The sequence below is a fragment of the Halichoerus grypus genome, chromosome 4 (genome assembly GCF_964656455.1).
Source record: "Halichoerus grypus chromosome 4, mHalGry1.hap1.1, whole genome shotgun sequence".
Taxonomy (NCBI): Eukaryota; Metazoa; Chordata; class Mammalia; order Carnivora; family Phocidae; genus Halichoerus; species Halichoerus grypus.
In genome coordinates, this window is record NC_135715.1 from 77,288,584 (window position 1) to 77,311,129 (window position 22,546).

At 36.8% G+C, this 22,546-nt stretch overlaps 1 long non-coding RNA gene across 1 annotated transcript in view; it reads right to left on the reverse strand.

The window, feature by feature from the left end:
- Positions 1–22,546, reverse strand: part of LOC144381487 (uncharacterized) — a 55,266-nt gene that overhangs the window by 25,175 nt on the left and 7,545 nt on the right. Inside the window, exon 2 of the long non-coding RNA XR_013446738.1 lies at positions 11,895–11,939. This is a non-coding gene — a long non-coding RNA (uncharacterized LOC144381487). The remainder of the gene's footprint in view (positions 1–11,894; positions 11,940–22,546) is intronic.

Below are 22,546 nucleotides of genomic sequence, written 5' to 3' on the forward strand. Positions count from 1 at the left end.
TGTATAAATCAAACTGTTCGAAATTTCTTTTCAACCCCAACCTGCTTCCTTGAAACTTCCACCATATTTATGCCCTCTGGAGTTTCACAGAACCAGTCTAATCCTTTCCCATCTGACAGCTTCTCAAATGTTTAAAGACAGCTGTCTTGTCCCCATTATGTCTTCTCATCCCCGGGCTAAAAATGCCTAATTCTTCTAACTGCTCTTCATATTACGTGATTCTAAACCAGCTCACCATGCTACTGATACTTCCCGGGACAGGCCTCAGTCTGTCAAGAGAAAATAAATCTGAATACAGATACTGAGTTATTAATCTATTTTGCTTATATATAGTTTCTTTGCCCTAGAACACTAAATCTGGCATGTCTGGCTCTCAGAAACCACAAATTCTCTTTGTCATTACATAGCGAATCTTCAGGGACATGGTGCGATGCCCTGCCAAATAAACATTTAATTAATATCATTAGTTAACTGAATGGCCTTTCTATATTTATTCCTGAGTAATGACATGGTTTAGCAGAGTTTACAAAATCTGGGAAAGTGTGTGCAATGACACACAAATTTCAGGAAAACTAGTGTGAATACACCTGCTGACCTCTGAGACCAGCAGAATTCAGCTGAGTCTTCCACAATAGGGAAAACCACAACATCGGGAAAAAACCCATCCTTGCAGAAATAATCAGTGTGGTCCATTCACCTCTGTTACAAAATTTTATTCTTATATTAAATCCTGCCAGCCACATATGCCAGGAGCCACCCAAGTGCTGAGATTTTCTGGTCATCTGTGTAACCCTGTGATCACAGTGCTTCATTAAGAGGTGGGAATCAGGGGAAGCTTTTGAGATTGTTTTGTTTTGTCTTGTCATTATATTCCACATTTGACTTTAAAATTTGGCTTAAAAGTGCTGCCAGGCAACATATTTATCATGATAAAAAATAATGTGCTATTAATTTTTCACAGTCTTCAGGAAAAGACATGTAACCTAAGTATAATAACTGTGATACACCGTATTGACGCTCACCCATGACAAGGTGATGCAGGCTGAAAAGTAAGTCCACAAATATTTTCCTATCCCTGTGATAAACAACACTGACAAGAAGCAGAAATAACTAAGTTACTTGGTACAGGAAAATAATAGAGGAACCAAGTAAAATGGGTTATTTACTTAGACTAATAGCTTGCTCGTGAAGATTTGCTTCAAGACTCTCACCTCACTGTAGCATCATTCCTGAGGCTAGTAGATCAACAACTCCCAGTTCCTTACCTTGTGTGACCTCCTGCAAAATTCCCCAGCCAGGCCCAGACCCCCCTCTTCTGAAACACTTTCAGAGCAGCAAGCCAGTGAGTGTTTTGACTCCAAGGCAGACATCAGTTCCCCAACACCTATCCCTCCTTAGCCCTAGATCCTGGCTCTGGGCTTGCTTTGTCTTCGTCAAACCTCTCCATAAATACTATTGTTCCACGGTTCATAAAAATTACCAGATTCTCTGATGAAATAGAAAACATTGTTCTTCTTTAAGCACAATTTCAGCATCTTCCTTTCAGTCACATTCAACATATTATATCAGAATTTTTGGTTGATTTCTAAAAGTAATAAATACATACATGTAACACAAATGCTTTGGGGAACGGGTCAGAGGACCCATAGACAGGAGAAAGAGACTGCACTCTAAAATGTGAGAGGAGGGTCCCTGGGTGGCTCAGTCGATTAAGCATCCACTTTTGGCTCAGGTCATGATCCCGGAGTCAAAAGATCAAGTCCCACATCAGGCTCCCCACTCAGCGGGGAGTCTGCTTCTGTCTCTGACCCTCCCCTCTTGTGCTCTCTCTCACTCTCTCTCAAATAAATAAATAAAATATTTTTAAAAATAAAAATAAAATAAATTAAAAAATAAAATAAAATGTGAGAGGAGAAAAGGGAGCAAAAGAAAAGGTAAACAAGGAAAAAAAGAGAGCTAAGGCAAAGGAGAGAAGGAATCTATAGAGAGGCAGATTTTCCTCCATACCATTCCTCCACCACTTGTCCTGAGTCCCCATTGCTGTTTGACTCTTTATTGAAACTCACTTATCACTTCATAAAAGTTCTAAGAAGAGACCTCAAGAGCTCCTTTAGGATCTTCAGTTTTCCAACAAAATTGCTTCATAGGGAATCCAGGAAGCTCTGAGGAACATACATTCCACAAACTACCTTAGTAATCTCTGACACCTCATAGTGCACATAAATTGAAAATTCATCCTTATGTCAATTAGAGCAAAGGGAAAAGTCACACCATGGTGTGTTTAGAAATAAACTATTTGAAGATAAAGAAGAAAGTTCCCTGGTTTTAATTGGATTAAATACTCTGGTCTCACCTGTTTTCTCTCCCCCTATGAGTTTTCATTAAAGCGATCTTTGTTACTGACTGGAATATTTCACGTGTTCATTGTATCGCAAACTGAGCAACTGCAAAATCCCCTCCATGTGGCCGCCCAGGTTCCCACGGCTGTGCACGTTGCTCAGGAACTGAGGCTGGGGGGGAGGTGGGGGGGGTGGTGGGAGGGGGAGGTGGAGGGAGCGGGGGTAGGCACCGGCCGCCATCTTGAACATCAACAAGCAGAAAAGGGGGGAAATTCACAAAGACTTCTTAAGAAATTGCAATTTGAAGAGAGAGAAAAAGGTTTCCAAGATAATGCAAACCCAAACAAAAAAGTTGATACCTCCTAGAGTAGTGCTACGACTCATATTCATTTCTCAAAAGACAAAGATGGAAGTTCTCAGAGAATGAATAGCAGTGAGCCCTACAAATCTGTTACTGCTGAGTCTATTGCCCAGGATGTTTAAAGTGACAATGAAATACATTTGCAATAGCTAGAAAGTTAGTATTGAAGCTGAGAATTATAGTCTCCAGTGAAATGATTCCTCCTTCTCAGTTAACACCATCAGAACCATTCAGCATGTAGCAGATGTTCATGCCACACTGCCCGGCAAAATCTTCAAAGAGATGTCAAAAGCCACGATTTTCTTTAAGTAAAGTTTGTATTTCCCTCATACTGTGAAAAGGAAATGTAAAATATAAACGTATGTGTTTGTATACACATATACACACGTCCTACACATTTATACATATATGTTTGCATCTGTACAATTATCTCTTCATAAAATTTTGTAAACATTGCAAATGGCACAGAACTGAGTAGACAGTTAACCATACATACTTGAAATGAGTTTTTCTATTATAATATTTTAATTTGCTGTAGTCAATATAATTTTTGTCAAGTTGCATAAAATGTTTCATACCATAGGATTCATTGAGACATACATGTGAGATGAATAACTGCCTCAGAAACATTCCTCCTTATGTGAATCATTTACTTCTCAAAAGAGTTAATGAAAGCAGAAACTAAAGGTTATACAATATGGCTTTTATCAAAATGTCTTCCCTCTAAAATGCTAAGTTATGAAATTTTAACAAAATTATCAGGTTGTTTGTACACACTGAGACTCTATATTATGTCAAATATCTCAAAAACTGACCTCTCATGTGCCAGCAAAACCTAAGTCTGCCATTATTCTTTTACTTTTTCTATGCTTATTACTGTTACTATTTTCAGATTATAATCTGCCACATTTGTTGTGGATCTGCCAAGGGAGTTTTTAAGATCTAAATATATACAAATTGGTTGGGGGAAAAAGAAACTAAATTTAGGAGTAAATTCTGATTTATAGGAATTTTATAGAAAACACTTATGATTTTGATATATTAAAATGTACAATAAACTTTATAATTAAAATCAGAATGACCTGGGAAGCAAGTTGTTCTTACTTAACAAAACACAAAATTGGATTATATCAATTGGCATTTTTAGGTCTCATTATAAAACCAGAGAGTTTGACTCAGTGATTTATAAATTCTCCTCTCTGATGAGACTTTTAAAATTCATTTACTGTTAGGCCTAGGTCAGGAACTGATCTCTTTAAGCTCTGCTAATAAAATAAAAAAATAAAGCAGTTTACCTTGTGGAGAGTTATTAGCATTACATAGTAGAAATGTATGTTTTGTTAATATTTCCCTTACTAAAAACTTAGGAAAACCTGATTATCCATTTTTTGTAGTTATTTCCAGAGAGTTGGAAGTTCCAAGAAGTAGGTGTGTTTTACAAAGACAATTAAAATTTCGTTTGTGTGATATTACCTCCTCCTCTTAAGAAGCTTGCTGACTTGGACATGTGCCCCAGGAAAGAATAGCATTGCTTTGGAAAAGAAAAGCCTCATACTAACTCATTACTTGTACTTTCCCAAGCTTCTAAGATACCTTGGTTGAGCTGTTCTAAGAGATGTTTCATAATGGCATACAGCTCATACTGTAAATTTATCCCAAACCGATTACTCATGGATATGAGGTTGTTTCCCACAATAATAATTATTTTAAATTTTCCTCGCTTTTCACAATATAATGCTCTTAAATAATGATCTTTTCTTCTGGAATTTAATATAACTAATTATAAAAACAAACACACTGCTTACAATAACCTTCAAAAACACCATATTTCTCTACTGTCCCCAGGAGGTTCCAGAATGCAAAGGAATGGTTTATCCACATTGGCTGTTTTAAAATCCTGATATATTTTCCAGATGCCCACTTATTATTCTATGGTTCATAGCAACAAAGTAGGAAAATTAGTGAATGAGTCATTTCTACCAAGACTTTACACAGTGATTTTGGCTAAGTTGCCTAAACATTGCTTTGAATTCTTCTTTATCAAGAGAAGAACAAAAGTTACAGAAAAGGAGTTACATCACAAAAAAAAAAAAAAAAAGTTTGAGTAAGAATCTTCAGGAATTGGTTCTTCCATCAAAAAACTTTCAAGCTGGCAAGAACTATTTGGAACAACTATTGTGGCACTCAGGAGTCTAGACAAACACTTGTAGGCAGGCTGCTTGAGGTAGAAAGAGGTTGACAAATTTCATTGTTTTGTGTGTGTGTGTGTGTGTGTGTGTTTCACTTAGTGACAACATCCCCCATTCCCAAGCCCTGTGGCAACTGTAGGGATGGCACCCATGATCCTCATGTGGTTAGCCCATGTCTGTTTGGGGAATAAGGACTTTGTATTCCAAAAGTAGGGATTATCCATTGTGGCAATTGCTTTTAATAGCTAAAGGGCCAGCACATAGGCTGACCATTATATCAAGCCATGCTGACTGAAGTGGCTTCTCCAACCACATTGGTCAGAGGAAATTTAAAAACATAGATGCATTTTTAAATTTTTCTTTTCTTATTGGACCTAGACACTCAGGGAAATCTCTGTGAGGTCATTGACTAACTGCCGTGATAATAAAACAGACACTCAAGTGACCACATATAAAAAGGAACATAGTTTTTGTACAAACAGATTGGAAAAGTCACTAAAAAAGGGATAGATCCAGCTTTCATCAAATAACAATAGCAACACCTGCAGGGGGATAGAATCTGATTTCTAGAATTACCACATCATAATATTCAGACTTCCACATCTCAACAAGATAATTATAAAGCACACAGAGAAGCAAGAAAGTATGGTCCATTCACAGGAAAAGAAAGAAATTAACAAAACCATCTCAAACATTGGACTTACTAGACAAAGACTTGAAATTCACTGTCTTAAATATGCTCAAAGAGCTAAAAGAAACCATGAAGAAAGAACTAAAGGAAGTCAGGAGAACAGTATATGAATGATTCAGTAAAAGGCAAGAAATTTGTACAATCTGAAGACATACATCAATGAATCAATCAGTAATATCAATACAAAGATAGAAATTATAAAAAAAAAAAAAAACCTAAAAATTCTGGAGCTGAAAATAAAACAGCTGAAATTTTTTTTTTAATTTACTAGAAGTATTCAACAACAGATTCAAACAGGCAGAAGAAAGAATCGGTGAACTTAACGATAGTTTGATTGAGATTACCCAATCTGAGGAGCAGAAAAAGAAAAAAAAAAAAAAAGCTCTAAGCTTCCATGGCATGCTATTAAATATACCAACATATGCATGATGGGGGTCCCAGAAGGAGAAGAGAGACAGAAAGATCAGACAAAATATTTGAAGAAATAGTGGCCAAAAACTTTCCAAATTTATTCCAGGAATGCAAAGGTGGATCATCTCAATAGATAAAGAAAAAATGTTTGACAATATTCAACACCCTCTCATGACAAAAACAATCAGCACACTAGGAATAGAAAAGAATTCCTTAACACGATAAAGGACATTTAGGAGAAAACATCAGTTTACATCATACTGAATGGCAAAAGACCTAAAACTTCTACCCTAAATCAAGAACAAGAAAAGAATGTCTGCATTCACCATTGGTATTCATGATTGTACTGGAAGTCCTGGCCAGAGAAATGAGGCAATAAAAAAATGAAAGACATCTAAACTGGAAAAAATGAAGTAAAACTAACCCTATTCACAGATGACACAATCTTGTATACAGAAAATTCCAGAGTCCACACACAAAAAGGCTACAGAAAATAAGTGAAGTTAGCAAAATTGTAGGATATAAGATAAACACACAAATAAATTTATGTTTCTATACACGAAGAATAAACAATTCAAAAAGGAAATTAACAAGACAATTCCATTAACAGTAACATTCTAAGACTAAATTTAACCAAGCAGATGAAAGACTTGTTTACTGAAAATCAGAACATAGTGCTGACAGAAATTAAAGAAAACTTAAACATATGGAAAGACTTATGTTCATGGACTGGAAGATCCAATATTGTTAATATGGCACTGGTTATTGTTAAAATGGTTATAGTGTCCAAGACAATCTACAGATTCAATGTAATCCCTATCAAAATTCCAATGGCCTTTCTTCATAAATGGAAAACTTAATTCTCAAATTTATATAGAATCACAAAAGGCCCCAAATAGCCAAAACAATTTTGAAAAGGAAAATAAAGTAATAGAACTCGTACTGGGAATTACCAATTTCAAAACTTAGTAAAAAATTTACAGTAACCAGAATAATGTGGTAGTGTTATAAGAACACACATATAGAGAATAAATAGAACTGAGAGTTCAGAAAAAATGCAAATACCCATGGCCAACTGATTTTCAACAATGGTGCCAAGACCATTTAATGGGTAAAGCACCCTTCAACAGATGGTTCTATAACCACATGCAGAGAATGAAGTGAGACGTCTACCATATACAAAAATTAACTCAAAATGGATCAATGACCTAAATATAAAAGCTAAAACTATAAAACTCTTAGAGAAAACATAGGAGAAAAATCTATATTTTCAGATTTGGCAATGGATTCTTAGTATAATTCCAAAGGCATGAACAACAGAAAATAGAGAAACTGGATTTCATCAGATTGAGAATTCTGTGCTACAAATGACATTATTAAGAAAATGAAAAGGAAATCTACAGAAGGGGGAGGAAATATTGAGAAATAATATATCTGATAAAGGGCTAGTACACAGAATACGTAAAGAACACATACATACAAATAACACAATTTAAAAATGGAGCAAAGGAATTGAGTAAACATATCTTCAATGAATACATACAAATAACCAACAATCACATGAAGAGATATTCAGCATCACTGATTGTTAAGGAAACACAAATCAAAACCACAATGAGATACCACTTTACATCCACTAGGTTGGCTTTATTTTCTTTTAAGATTTTATTTCTTTATTTGAGAGAGAAAGAGAGTGTGAGGGAGAGAACACGAGCAAGGGGTAGGGGCAGAGGGAGAGGGAGAAGCAGGCTCCCCGCTGAGCAGGGAGTCTGACACAGGGCTCAATCCCAGGACCCTGGGATCATGACCTGAGTCAAAGGCAGATGGTTAACCGACTGAGCCATCCAGGCGCCCCCCACTAGGTTGGCTTTAATGAAGAAAACAGAAAATCACAAGTTTGGCAAGGATGTGGAGAAATAGGAGCCCTCATACATTTGCAGGTGACAGTGTAATATTGTGCAGTCACTGTGGAAAACTCTAGTGATTATTCAAACATTTAAATATAGAATTAACATATGACCCAGCAATTCCACTCGTATGTATATACCCAAGGGAAATTAAAACATATATCCACACATAAAATTGTACACAAAAATAACAGCATTATTCACAGTAGCCAAAAGTTAGAAATAATCCCAATGTTCATCAATGTTTGAATGGATAAATAAATTGTGGTAAATACATACAATGGAATAATATCCAGCTATGAAAAGGAACAAAGTACTGACACATATTACCCTTAGATGAACCTCAAATACATTATGCTAAGTAAAAGAAGCCAGACACAAAAGGCCACATATTATATGATTCCTATTATATGATTATATTAGGATTCTTGAGAGAAACAGCATCAATAGGAGATATATACAGAAAGTGAGATTTATTACAAAAAATTGGCTCATGAGATTTTGGAGGTTGGCAAGATCTGCAGGTGAATCAGCAAGCTGGACACCCAAGAGAGTAAAGTTTAATTTCAGTCCAAAGTCTGTTAGGCTCCAGACCAAGAAGAGCTAATGTTTCAGTTCCAGTCCAAAAGGAGGAAAATGTCAATGTCCTTGTTTGAAGACCCTCAGACAGGAAGAAGTCCGTTTTTGGTCTCTTCAGGCCTTCACTAATCAGATGAGGCCAACCCACATTAGGAAGAGCAATCTGCTTTATACATTCTACTAATTTAAATGTTAACCTCATCCAAAAGTACTCTCACAGAAACACTCAGAATAATGTTTGAGTAAATATCTGGGTGCCCTGTGGCCCAGTCAAGTTGACATATAAAATTAGCTAGCACTTATGATACATCCAGACTAGGCAAATCCATAAAGACATAAACCAAAGGGTTGGGGGAAGGAAGAATTAAGTTATTACTTAGTGGGTCCAAGGTTTACTAGACAGAGTTGGTGGTTGCACATTGTAAATACACTAAGTGCCACTGAATTGTGCATTAAAATAATAATGAATTGTACACTTTAAAATGATGAATTTTTTTTAAATTTTATTTTATTATGTTATGTTAGTCACCATACATTACATCATTAGTTTTTGATGTAGTGATCCATGATTCATTGTTTGCATATGTATATTGTTTGCATATGATTCATTGTTTGCATATAACACCCATTGCTCCATGATGAATTGAATTTTATCTCAAAAGTAAGAAATAGGGGCACCTGGGTGGCTCAGTCGGTTAAGCATCTGCCTTTGGCTCAGGTCATGATCCCAGGGTCCTGGGATCGAGTGCTGCATTGGCTCCCGGATCAGCGACGAGTCTGCTTCTCCCTCTGCCTGCCGCTCCCCCTGCTTGTGCTCTCTCCCTCTCTCTCTCTCACAAATAAGTAAATAGAAATCTTTAAAAATAAGTAAGAAATAATTTTTAAGTAACAGAATTGTGAATTTGACAGCAAGAACTTAGTGACTATCCTTAGGAGCTTCCATTAAATTAAATATATATATTTAATATATATATGGAGCTTTCATTACATTAAATATATATTAATATGTTAAATATATATATAAATTATATAAATACATATTATATAAATATAAATATATATCTAGCCCTAACAATGATGCTGGAAATCCAACTAAAGGAATTAGAAATATCTAATATAAAAATTTCTCAAAAAAAAATTTCTCTCTCCTGAAGTAACATTGCCCCTCCTTGAAATACTTGGGAGAAAAGCTGTATTTCTATCCTCAAATACATATGCAGAAAGCATAAGTTAGAGAATGCTTTAAAGATCAGAAAACTTAGCAACACATAATTTATTTACTTGAACTACCTCATCAATGAAGGCCAGACGAAAGTAATGCATAATGATTCCTGACCCACATGGAAAAATGATGTAACAATTGTGTGTGTGTGTGTGTGTGTGTGTGTGTGTGTGTGTTTTAAAAATAAAGATTGTATATTCACTGTAATGTCAAAATAAGAATCAGAGAAATAGGTTTGTTAGTCGAGCCTCTTGCCAATGCAAGCTTATTCCCTAGGCTGGGACTGTGAGTGTTTTGTCTAGGGGAGTTTCAAATGACTCAGATGAGAAGGCCCCACGTCATTCTGTGGAAATTGAGGCTACAGCCCAGAAAACTAAGGAAACATGTCCTTACACCTTCAACTTTCATTTTATTTGGCTTGGATTTCTCCCAGCTATGCTATGCTATATAAAAAGGCTCTTAAACACACACACACACACACACACACACACACACACACACACTCCTCATAATCATCACTCTGGAGACTATTTCACCTGCCCCTAAGATAACCAGGATCTATTTATATATAAAATGCTAAAAACTAATAGATTAGAGATTAATAGAATGAGATTAAATAAAATCAGCCTTTATCCCCCTTTGCCTAGGCACAGCACTGTAGCAGAATGGGACTGCTAGTCTTCTAGAATCTTCAGGTGCCATTCATTTGCCAAGGTATCTTCATCAACTCATTTTACAGAGTCCCCGACATGATGGTTTGACTTAAATTTTTTTTTACTGTACAGTAATGTGAAAGCAACATGCATTCAGTAGAAACCATACTTGGAAGGGAAGACCTGCAATCATTTCCTCTACTAAGGCCAAGACCTCAACTGTGTTCAGGTACTCATGGGCCTCGAAACCCAGTAGGAGAGGCACTAAACTGGGTTGTGAGTGCAGGTGATGGCTCTGCGTTCAAAGCTACCAACATTTTCTTGCTCTACTCATTACCTATGCACCAAGTCAGGTTTTTGAATATTAGTTTTAAATAATCTAGTGCCTTTAAACTAATTTCCTTGATTATAACCTCCGCCCTCTAATCCAGCTGTAGCCAACCTGGCTGCCCATTGGAATCGTCTGGAGATTCCTTACACAGGTGGATCTCTGGGACCCACTCTGAACTAGTAAATCAGAACCTCCAGGAACTATACAGTACTACTTGTTCACGGCTGCTTCACACGGAGCAGGCTTAGCTCCTGACTTAGAATGTGCAGCTTCTTGGACTACAGAACAATACTATATAACATCTCAAAGAGTCTGTAGAACACCTTAGAGGGTCCAGCACAATGAGAACAAAACATGAACTTTGGTAGGTAGCAGGGGTAGGAATGTAAATAAATACTTAACTTCTGGGTAATTCGAGTGGTAGAAGTAGAAATAAGGAACTGTAATAAGACAGTACAAAATCAAACTCCTTAGAGGCAGGCTGAAGGTGGGAGGGAGTGGCTCGACTTGGTACAGGTGTATCAGGAAAGGCTTCCAAAGAAGGTGGCAGGGTAGGGCTAGGAGAAGGAAGGCAGCATTTTCTAAACAGGCAGGACTTTTGTTTCTGCACCAGTACAAAGTGTCACCACGAGTATTTTAATGTTAGAGGGGGGCTTTTTGTTTAGGGAGACCATGACTTGTAGTCACTAGATTTTTTTAAGCTAATATGCAAATTATCAAAATTGTAAGTGCAAAAACCCAGTAGTCCATAAGTTTTAAGTTCAACTTATAAATCTTTTTTTAAGTTATTTGTTATTTGTTATATTTTTATGTGTTTTTTTGTTGTTGTTGTTGTTTTAGTAATCTCTACACCCAATGTGGGGCTCAAACTCGAGATCAAGAGACGTCCCTCAACTTAGAAATCTTATAAACTATTTATAACCAGTGCTTTAGAACTAAATCATATTCTTTCATGCATTTCAATATCTCAAGTCGAGAATCAATTGCTTAATCACACACTTCAAATTTTCAATGTAAGATACATGGGTCAAATGCTCTGAATATCAAATTCTCTTAAGTATCGTGTATACTTTGGATACCAGAAACATGTAGATTCTCTCAATGACAACAAATCATCCTCATACTCAAGATAAAAATATGAATTTCTAAAGGTAGATTTACTTTTCAATTCTTAATACATAAAACCTTTCAGGAATTGGAAATCTACTCACCTATCAAGTGAAGAGTTTTGCTCTCCAAGCAAAGATGGGCATCTCCTACAGACGAGATGTAAAAGACAGAACCAGGAGTCACATATGCACCCAAAATGACTTTACCAGGACTGTAGACCTGCACGCTGAACCCTCTTTATAATGAAAACAGGAGATGCTTTCTAGACCCTTACAAACAAATCCTTTGATTTCAGTCTCCAGCTCTATCTTGGTCACAGCCAACTTCCTTTAACTAATCTCTTTTACTGCCTGAAGGAAGTTATATTCTTTTTATATGTTTACTGTCTGGCAAGGCCACACCTTGACTGAGGTTGCAGTACTAAATCATGCTGATGACAAAAATGACAAACATGGCTTCTGTTTCAGAGACTTGGGCCTGAGGACCATGTAGGGGAATCATATGCTAGACTTTAGGACTCTGAACCCTAGCCACCCTGGGGGAAAAGATGCTTAAAGAAGCTAACTTAGAATGACAAGTCATACAGCAGGGTAACCAGTCTCATTCTTCTGTACCTACTAAAGTGGTGAAGTTAATCCACACCCAATAAACCAAATTACATGAAAAGATATGATTGTAATAAAGTATTTTGAACAATACTAGATATGGAACTCATATAAGAGAATATTTAGTCCCAGGGGACGCCTAAAATAAGAAAGTTAGGGGAAAAAAAAAAAACTGTAAGATTAGCTTTCCCACTTACATATGCTATCAAAAGAATACACTCCCTTCCTTGAAATCTGAAATTTAGGTTTTCACATCAATGATGAGATGTTAGCTTTGCCCATGAAAGATCTATTTTTCCAGGAGATCTAAATGAACTCAACATTCACTTCTCATTCACTTGATGCAGCTGTAGGGACTGTAGATAAAGGGAAAAAAGCAATCAAATCTCTCCTTTTTAAAAGGTTCATGGAAAATACCAGTTAGAAATGTCTTCAGATCCTAGATTAGTTATTACAAAAGACTGCACAAAGTTTCAGATTATTATTGTCATGCCACAAGTTAGTGAGTACCAGAGAAATGAGGATGATGATGATGATGATATGTGTATGCTTACAAAATAATTACTCAAGGGCTAAATGATGGAGTAGCTAATATCATTAGGGATCTTCCCACTGAGGGAAACTTCTCCAACCTCATAGATAGGTAGGGTATTAACCAGTCCTAGTAATGGAATTGGATTTTAACAACTATAAACTTACTTTATGCTACATTGAATTACCAACACAAGGCATTGGAGGTTTCTTCTATGGTTATGGGCTTGTTGAGTTTTTTGTTTGTTTGTTTGTTTGTTTGTTTCTTCTTTTTATTCTATTTTATTTCCCCTACGGTCACAAAAGACTCCAGCTGGAGTTCTTCTTTGAGTCAATTGACCTAATATCTTATTAGGGATAGAAACCCAAAGTCATGAGTTTTCATAATAAGGGTCCCTGCTGTAGTATTCAAAGTATCTGGACAGGAATATCTTTAAAGTGGTAATAACAATTACCATAATACTAATAATTTGAAAAATAATTCCACTTGCCAGAGTTAGGGAATTCTTTGTATACTGACCACCACCTCGGGAGGAAAAACTTGGAAACTAGAAAGAAGTATCAAGTGGAAAGAGACAGAAAATAAATAGAACCTCCAATGATCTGAGGAGAGTAATGAGAATGACCTTTTCAATCCACCTGAAAAAGATTTTAATCCACCCTGTTTCCTGCTATCACACACTAGATAAAAGTGGTGCCAACCAGGACCCGGGCTCTCTAACTATTTTCATTGTGCACATTCTTATCCTTTCAAATAGGATAGCCTCCCCCGATTTCCTCACCTCACATAACCTGAAGCCAATGAATTTCTTTTCTTATCTATTGGAAAAGAAACTATTTATTTAAAAAGAAAGAAGAGTTTTGTGACCCAGTGAAATTACTTTTGGGGGCCATTTTACATTTAGCAAAGAGAAAAGTTACATTGACATGTATCTTGCTGCATAAAACTGTGTCATAAAATATACATTCTAACTCTTTCCTTTTTCTGAGGGCTTAATTACAAATGCCCTCAGAATATCAAATTCTCTTGAGTATCGTGTATGCTTATTTCAGTTGATTATTTCAGTTGATTCTATGTTGATCACCACAAAACAGAGATTGGAAAGTCATAATATACTAGGAGCATTTATTGAGGTACTATTAGCTCCATCACATTATATAATAAGTGCAAAGATGCTATTTATAATTTCAGAAAGAGATTGTCTGTACATATAGAGTCCCAGTAATCCAGAGTGTGGCAAGATAGATGGATAAATATTAGCACTAACAGAGGCAGTCTATCTATAGAAGTCCATTTCTATTTCTTGCCAACTTCTCATTTTTATACATATATACGTATAAACACACATTAGTCGGAGAAACACATTTGCCACATACAGAGATAAGAACATTGAGACCAAAACTGCTTAGTAGGGAACATTTCCAGGACGTTAAAGTGAGTTCTGGAGGGTGCTCCACAGGACAAAAATGTTTGGCAGGAGGGAGGATGTTCGTGGCACCAAAGATGGTCTCTATCCAGCCAGCTGCTGTTATCTAGCAGATTATTTACTGTTGAAAGTTCAAATTCTTTTTACATCATTAGCCCCAAAGAGCTCACAGTACATAGCAAGTGCCCTGGACAAATGATGTGAGGGCTGACAGGTGGACAATTGGAAAGTAGTGTAATGAAATGATTTCAATCCTCTGAGTCTATCAACATCTTTTAGGAATCAGTTACTTATCAAATATGCACAAACATTAAAAATACAAGTTAAGACTAATGGCCAGTGGTCCAAGCTACATGAGAAGGTATCATGGCTGTTGTTCATGACATGGGCACAGAAAAATTGTACAGTGTCTATAAATGTCCCTGACCTCACGGAGTCACTTGTCACCAACCCAGCCTCCAGGTCTTTCACCCCTTTTCAGGCTTATTCACATTTTCATCTTGTATCACTTCATGGCATAATGTCCTTTAGAAGCTGACTAGTCATTCTATAAAATATCTGTTTCCCTAAGTGTCCAGAAGCTTCTTCTTTCAAGCTTCTAGAGAGTCTCCTACTTAATGGACCCACTGTTTACAAGCACTGGCTTTGGATTTTAACGGGTTCAAATCTCACTCCTGCACTGACAGCTTGGGAACCTCTAAAAGCTTCAATATCCCATCTCATAGGACTGTGAAAGAAATGAGGTGCCTAGTGCTTGTTAGGGTGCTTAGCACATGTAGGTTTCAAGAAATAGTACCATCTACTGTCACTGCTATTATTACAAACCTATCCTATCCTCTCTTTTTAAAAAAAAATATTTATTTATTTATTTATTTATTTATTTATTTATTTATTTATTTGAGAGAGAGAAAGCAGGGGGAGGGTTTGGTGGGGGGGAAGAGAGAGAATCCCAGGCAGACTCCATGCTGAGCACAGAGACTGGCGTGGAGGCTCAATCCCGGGACCCTGAGATCATGACCTGAGCTGAAACCAAGAGTCAAAGGCTTAACCAACTGAGCCACCCAGGTGCCCCTATCCTATCCTCTCTAAGTTGGGAGATCACACATACCGGTTTGCCCTCAACAGCCCTATTGTCCCAACATAATTGTTAATAGTGGCCCCAAACTTTTACTCTCAAAAATGTCCATGTTTGAACAATATATTCACTCTAAACTTTCTAGGCTTAAGAGACTTTCATCCATCACATTGTCCCTGTATAGAAGGTAAATGTCCTAAGAGCAGAGCTTCTATCTTTTTGTTCTCTACTGGACATCCAATGCCTTGTACTTGCTGTTACATTGCCATTTCATAGCTTAAAAAAGGTTAAATTTCAAACCTTAAAAAGGGTTAAATTTCAGCAATTTCAGCCCTCACATGGGTTCATGCAATAAATGAATGAAAAGTGCCCCTTGGTTGGGAACACACAGGACAGTGAGCTGCGGGAGTAGGTGATCATGTGTGCCGAGTAAGAGCAATGTTTTATTATACATAAAAAGAATTATTTTCTACCTGAACAGGTTAAATAGTTCATTTCCAACATCCTTCTTGATCTTGCCCATTGGCTTTCTTGACCATTGATTTTTTCAGGATCAAGAAAGAAAAAAATACAGTCTCCAGATTTTCTTCCTATCATGATCATAACTAATCATCCAAAGACATCATCGTAGGAGTCTAGTGTGATTAATTTTCACTGACTCTCACCCTTGCTCCTTGCTTCCACCTTACTACCTGCCACAGAGATTTTAGATTGTGAAATTTTGAAGAATTGTGCAAAATCTAAGTAAAAGCAAGACTGGGGATGGGTAACTGTTGCAATGTTCAAAAAAGAGATAAAGTTGGTAATACAAACTATAGAGGCTGGTAAGTTTGATGTTCAGCTGAGGAAATATTTTGAACAAATTAGTAAATAAGTAATGCATCGATAATTTTAAAGTAAAGAGACAGTCATCGGGAGTCAGGAAGGATTCACAATAACCATGTCCTAGAAATTCTCACCTTTCTTCCTCCCTTCCCCCTCCTCCCCCTCTCTTCCTTTTTTTTGAAAATTGCCTGGAACATAAAAGAGAATGCTATAGACAGCATAAATCTGTATTTAAGTGTCATTTGACAGAAATACCCATGATGTCTTTACTGTGGCATAGAAACATTATTGCCTGAGTTTTAATGTACTTATGTCACAATGGAATACCTGCTCCAGGATTATCAATTAAGAGATTGATTTAACATAGGGAGATCTTTGAAGTCTTATGACTTTTGGTCTTAGGTTCAGTCCCATTCAACATTGTCACCCATGACTTGAATGAAAACATGATTACAAGCTGATTGAATATGTTTTTATTATTCCTTATTTTCTGTGGAAAAATGTATTTAAAGCTATAAATCTCTGTTAAGAACTGCACTAGCTGTGTCACAGCTGTGTTACTTGTTCTATTTTGAAATTTCCCTTATAATTTCTTCTTCAAGTATTCAGATTATTTTAAGTTTCCAACATATGAGGCTTCTCAGCTATTTTGGTTATTGATTCCTTATTTTACTACATGTATTATCAGAGTATATATTATGATCTTGGTTCTCTGGAAGTTGTTGAGTTTTGAGAAGGTGGGTTCTCTATTTGATGAAAGTAATTTATATCGATTAGTAATTCAACTCTGCTGTTTATTTTTTCTAATTGACATATCCAATCCTAATTGTTAATTCATCTATTTATCCCCATAGTTCTTTCAGTTGTTTATTTCCCTAAGGTAATTTTTTAATGCACACATATTCATGTTTATTACACTTTCTTAAAAATGGTTGCTCTTTATTAATATATAATATACTTCTTTTAATTTGTATTGATCTAATCATCTTTTTCTATCCATTAAACCTATTGAATATTTTTTGTATAAGGATTAAATTTTGTTTTTACCCAACCATATATCCTTACCTTTTGATCCCTAGCCATCTTATTTCTTGTTTCATTATTTGTCATACTTTATTCATTTTCCCCTATCAGTTTCTTAGGCTTCTCATTAACTAAAGCTCCACCCAACACCTCATTCCTTGACCAAGTGATAACTTAGTAGCTCCAGTCCCCGCCGTGGTTCTTCAACAATATCCCCCACCCGACTCAATCCTTCTACTCACCCCAGCCATATTGATACTATTACAAAAATTATTCTGGGTATATCTTTGGGTTGTTTTTCATTTTAACAGTAATCCTAACTTTACTTCCCATCCAATAGTGCCCGCATGGACTTACTTTATATATACATCTTTGAGTGTTTCCTCAAGGAGGATTCTCCAAAAGCGTAGTTGGTAAAATTTCTGATGCCTTGCTTATCTACGACTGTGCATTTAAATTGATAGTTTAGTTAATATAAAACTCTAATTAGATGTTAAGGTCTTTCATTGACTTTCTCACAGGAGTTTGATATCAATCTGATCCTTGTTCCTTTGTATTACAAGAGTTGCTTTTTCTCTCTGGAAGTTTTTAGAAACTACTTACTGTCTTTGATAGTCTCACATTTCATTACAATGTATCTAAGTGTGGGTTTTTTCTTAGTTTATGACATTCTAACAGTATTTACAATCTGAGGTCCTCCAGCCTTCTGTTACAGTAGGAAATAATCTGTTCCTATAATTTTAATTTTTCTCATTTTCATGACCTCTATTATATTATGGCATTTTTATGTCTTTTCTCCATATTTTTTTTAGCAATCCTTTTATATTTTGTCTTTATTTATCCCTTCCTGATACTTGCTGGAAGAATTCCTTGACAAAATATCCCAACCAATTAATTCATTTTTAAGTCTCATTCATTCTTCTATTTGACTCATCTACCATGTTCTTTATTTCAACTATTATATGTTTATACTCAGTGGCTCTAAATGATTCTTATTTCTGATTTTTTTTATTCTTGCTTCATGTTTCTCATATAATCTCTTATCTCTTTTAAGGTACTCATTATCCTTAGTTTCTGTTCTTGTTCTCTCTGATTTCTTAATTCTGTTTAATAACTAAGTTTGTTCTATTTGTTGTCTTTCTTTTATAGAGATTTTAATCCTAAAATATTTCATTATTATCCCCTGTGAGCATGTATTTCCTGAGGGTGTTAGGCATCTCTTAAGGTAATGTGTACCTGGAGGAAGGAAATAAATTCCAGGCTGCTGTTGATGCACTTCTATGACTTTGAAAAGGAAGGAATTCTCTAAAAAGGGGAGTCTCTTTATTTTTTTAAGATTTTATTTATTTATTTATTTGACAGGGAGAGACACAGTGAGAGAGGGAACACAAGCAGGGAGAGTGGGAGAGGGAGAAGGAGGCTTCCTGCCGAACAGAGAGCCCGATGCGAGGCTCGATCCTAGGACCCCGGAAACACGTCAGGGGCCGAAGGCAGACGCTTAACAACTGAGCCACCCAGGCGCCCCTAGAAAGGGGAGTCTCGTATGTTTCAAGCTAAACCTCCATGTTGACTCCACTCTATTTCAGCACTATCTCTTTAGCGGTCGGTAGTCGCCCAGCCCACAGGGCACAGATGGGTGAGGGGAGAGGAAAATGCATAGGAGCCCATGGCTCAGCCTGAGCCGGATGTAACTCCCATACACCCTGACACCAGTCTCACCTCCAGCTGCTTTTTCCATTTTGCAGTGCTGATAGGGAGGCAGTGGTCTACCCAGAGAAACTTAAAATGTACCTGCTAAACCTATTTTCCCTCAGTGGGAACTAGTTTGGGCTCATTTTTATCCCTCTCACACCAAGGCTGCTTTTGTCAAGTTTCTAATGTTTCTTGGCAGAACCTTTGGTCTCCCTGTCACCTGTATTGGGCTGGGCTCAGGAGAGTGGGGCAGCAGCCTGTGACAGTTCGCTCTCCTGTAAGAAACACACAATCAAACTTGCAAATTACAGATGGGAATAGCAAATGGAAAGGATATTAAAGACAAAATCCCAAATTATCTTAGCAGTCTGGAGAAATGGGACAAATTAAAACAGATGGAATATGCAGCAAAAAATAAAAAGAAAGAGGGAAGGAAGGAAGGAAGGAAGGAAGGAAGGAAGGAAGGAAGGAAGGAAGGAAGGAAGGATGGACAAAACAAATTTTACAAATACAGGAGCATGGAGACAAGACTACTCATAAAAAAAAACTTAAGGGATTGAAATTACCATTAACTTCGACAAGAGTCAGTAGTTCCTAGTGGTCAAACAATCTTCGGGTTCTAAAGCAACATGTTCTAGAGTGACAGCCATGTGGTATTCTGACCTTATCAGTGGAGGCCCCTCTTGAAAACTGTATTCAGTTATGAAAAAATAGACTTTAAAGGGGATGTCAGCAAGATGGAAAGTGAATAGTGGTCATTTATTTAAGGGTCTCAAAACCAGATGGCCTGTGAAAGAAGTTTTGAAAGAATAAGAATGATCAACCTGAAGAAAATTTTAGGGAACATATCATGGTCAAATCTGAAAGAGATATTAGAGATTGAATGTGCCTTCACTGGATTGAAATAAGAGAGATGAATGAAGTTATTGAATACAGATTTTGCACAATCTAAGAAAGCGTTTTTCTAGCCATTAAGTCATCTGAAAACGGTAACTTTTCTGTGTGTAATAGTAAGTTTTCTATTGCTAGGGATCAAAGGTGTTTGTTTTTTTTATAGAAACCTCAAAATGAGATCAGAAAAAAAACTAGGAACAAGCACAGGTAGAGAGCTGAAGCAAAAGATATTTGAGATTCCTTCTAACTCCAAGAGTCTATTATTCTTGTGCCCCACAATTTATTCACAATTGTTGGGTATTTCAGCACCTGAAGTAGATTGATTTTCCAATCTAGTTTAGAATCTCATTATATAAAGCCTGTTCCAAGCCACTTTGTAAAAAAGGAAATTTAGAGATAATAGGTGACCAGTCTAAGGTACGCCACTGGCTCTGCTTTCTGATCAGATTCTGTGATGACTCTGTGCTGACCCAGTGTTTGCTGAGAACTCCTACTTTTCAGATGCTCCTAAGCCACCTTCTCTACTCTAAACCTGAGCAACTTTTTAATCTAATTTCATCTAGTCAATAATTTCAGGTAATTGAGAACTTTGAGAATCTGACTCTGACCTCACTGTATTACCCTTCCTGTCTGTCTCCATGTCATCCTTTCTTTTTTAAGATCTTATTTATTTATTTGTCAGAGAGAGAGAGAGAGCACACAAGCAGGGGGAAGGGGCAGAGGGAGAAGCAGACCCCCCGCTGAGCAAGGAGCCCAACGCGGGACTCGATCCCAGGACCCTGGGATCATGACCTGAGCCGAAGGTAGGTGCTTAACCAGCTGACCCTCCCAGGTGCCCCAGTCTCCATGTCATCTTGAAAGCAAAGACTATAATGACAAAAATGTCTAGATTGGCATGCTCCAAAACAAGAGAGGAAATTATTGAAATTTAATTGGCTTCCATGATGTATTGCTATCACTTTATAGATGTAAGTTGCAACTCTCATCTCATTTCCCAACACACACATTCAGAGAATGTCTGCTACTCATGCACCTGAATTCTGTTGAACTAAACACCTCATTTCTTTATCAACACAGGTGAATCTTTTGGGTTTCTGTTTCATCAATCTTTGGGTTAATCTTCGACTTGTTAAGTTCTTGAGATATTTAAGAAAATTCACTTCTTAATCATTTTATCAAATGAAAACAATTTTTCATTTAAATGTAAAAATTGTACTTTACAATTGTCAAAGTGTTTTCCATGAACTTTATGTAAACAAGCATGTGAGCTTTGGCATCAGACAAATCTTGACTCACATCTCCAAACCATCAGTTAAGTTTGAGTTTAGATAATACCTACATGACAACGTTCAATGCAACAATTGTCAATAATAGCTAATATTTGCTGAGTGCTCTCTCTGTGCCAGGAACGGCTTTCAAGGCCTTACACTTATTGACTCCATTGATCTTTCTGATAGCCTGATTAGGAATGTTCCATTATTATCCCCTTTTACAGATGAGGAAACTGTGATGAAGAAGGGTTAAGAAACTCACCCACGGTGTGTGACTACTAGATCTTGCAGCCCCGTGTCTACCCAGGCAGCCCGAGCTCTCCAGCTTCACCAGCGCCCTTACTTTGTCTTGGTATCGTGCATTATGTATTGACCACTCACAGTAGGCCCTCAGCTAACTATTAATTCTCTTCTTAACCCTCAACTCCAACCCTTCCTTGGGATAATTGTCAATTAATTTTTTTAAAGATTTTATTCATTTATTTGCAAGAGAGAGAGAACAAGCAGGGGGGAGGGGGCAAGGGTGAAGCAGGCTCCCCGCTGAGTAGGGAACCCGATGCAGGGCTCCATCCCAGGACCCTGGGATCATGACCTGAACTGAAGGCAGACACTTAACCGACTGAGCCACCCAGGTGCCCTGTCAGTTAATTTTTAAAAGTGTATTTCAATGTAAACAAAATAGAGCTGTAATGCTTTCTTAATGTCATATTGCCACACATTCCCTGGGTTCTCTCAAAGTATTTTGTGCTTTGCAGTATCCACTTGACTAACTTAGAACTTTGTCAGAATCCTTCTCAGTGGTTTGACTTTTCTAAGCCTCTGCTTGCCAAGCATCTTAGAGTGAAAACTTCAGGGTGCTTTGGTTATTCAATCATCAAATTTCTTAATATTCACTTAATCCAATTATGGAGAGATGAAATTTTTCCTATTCCTTTTCCCTACCATCAATTCCCATGGCCTACTTGAAAATACAACATTCCCTTAACTTTCTCCTTTCCCACTTAATGGGATGCAGTATATAATGGGACTGTCATTATGTCCAGGCACAAAGACACACATCTCAACCAAACTGGTCATCCTGTTTACAATTCAGTGACTTGCTCTGCAGTAAGAAAGCCAAGCAAAAGTTGTGAACCAATTTCAGATTGACAAGCCTGATTCTATTATAATTTTTGAACAGCCTTTTCTGAGCACTAATAAAATTATATTTAAATAATATTTAATATTACTAGATTTCCCAAAGCATGCCAAAGAGATGCTGACAGGAAATCACTGATGAGATGAGGATGCATTAAAGATTTTGATTAACAAAAGGGCTGATGATACTTTTAAAGGAAAAAAAATTACCTAAGTGTAAACAGTGAAACCCACACAGGCTAAAATGCCAAATTCAAACTAGAATTAGGTATG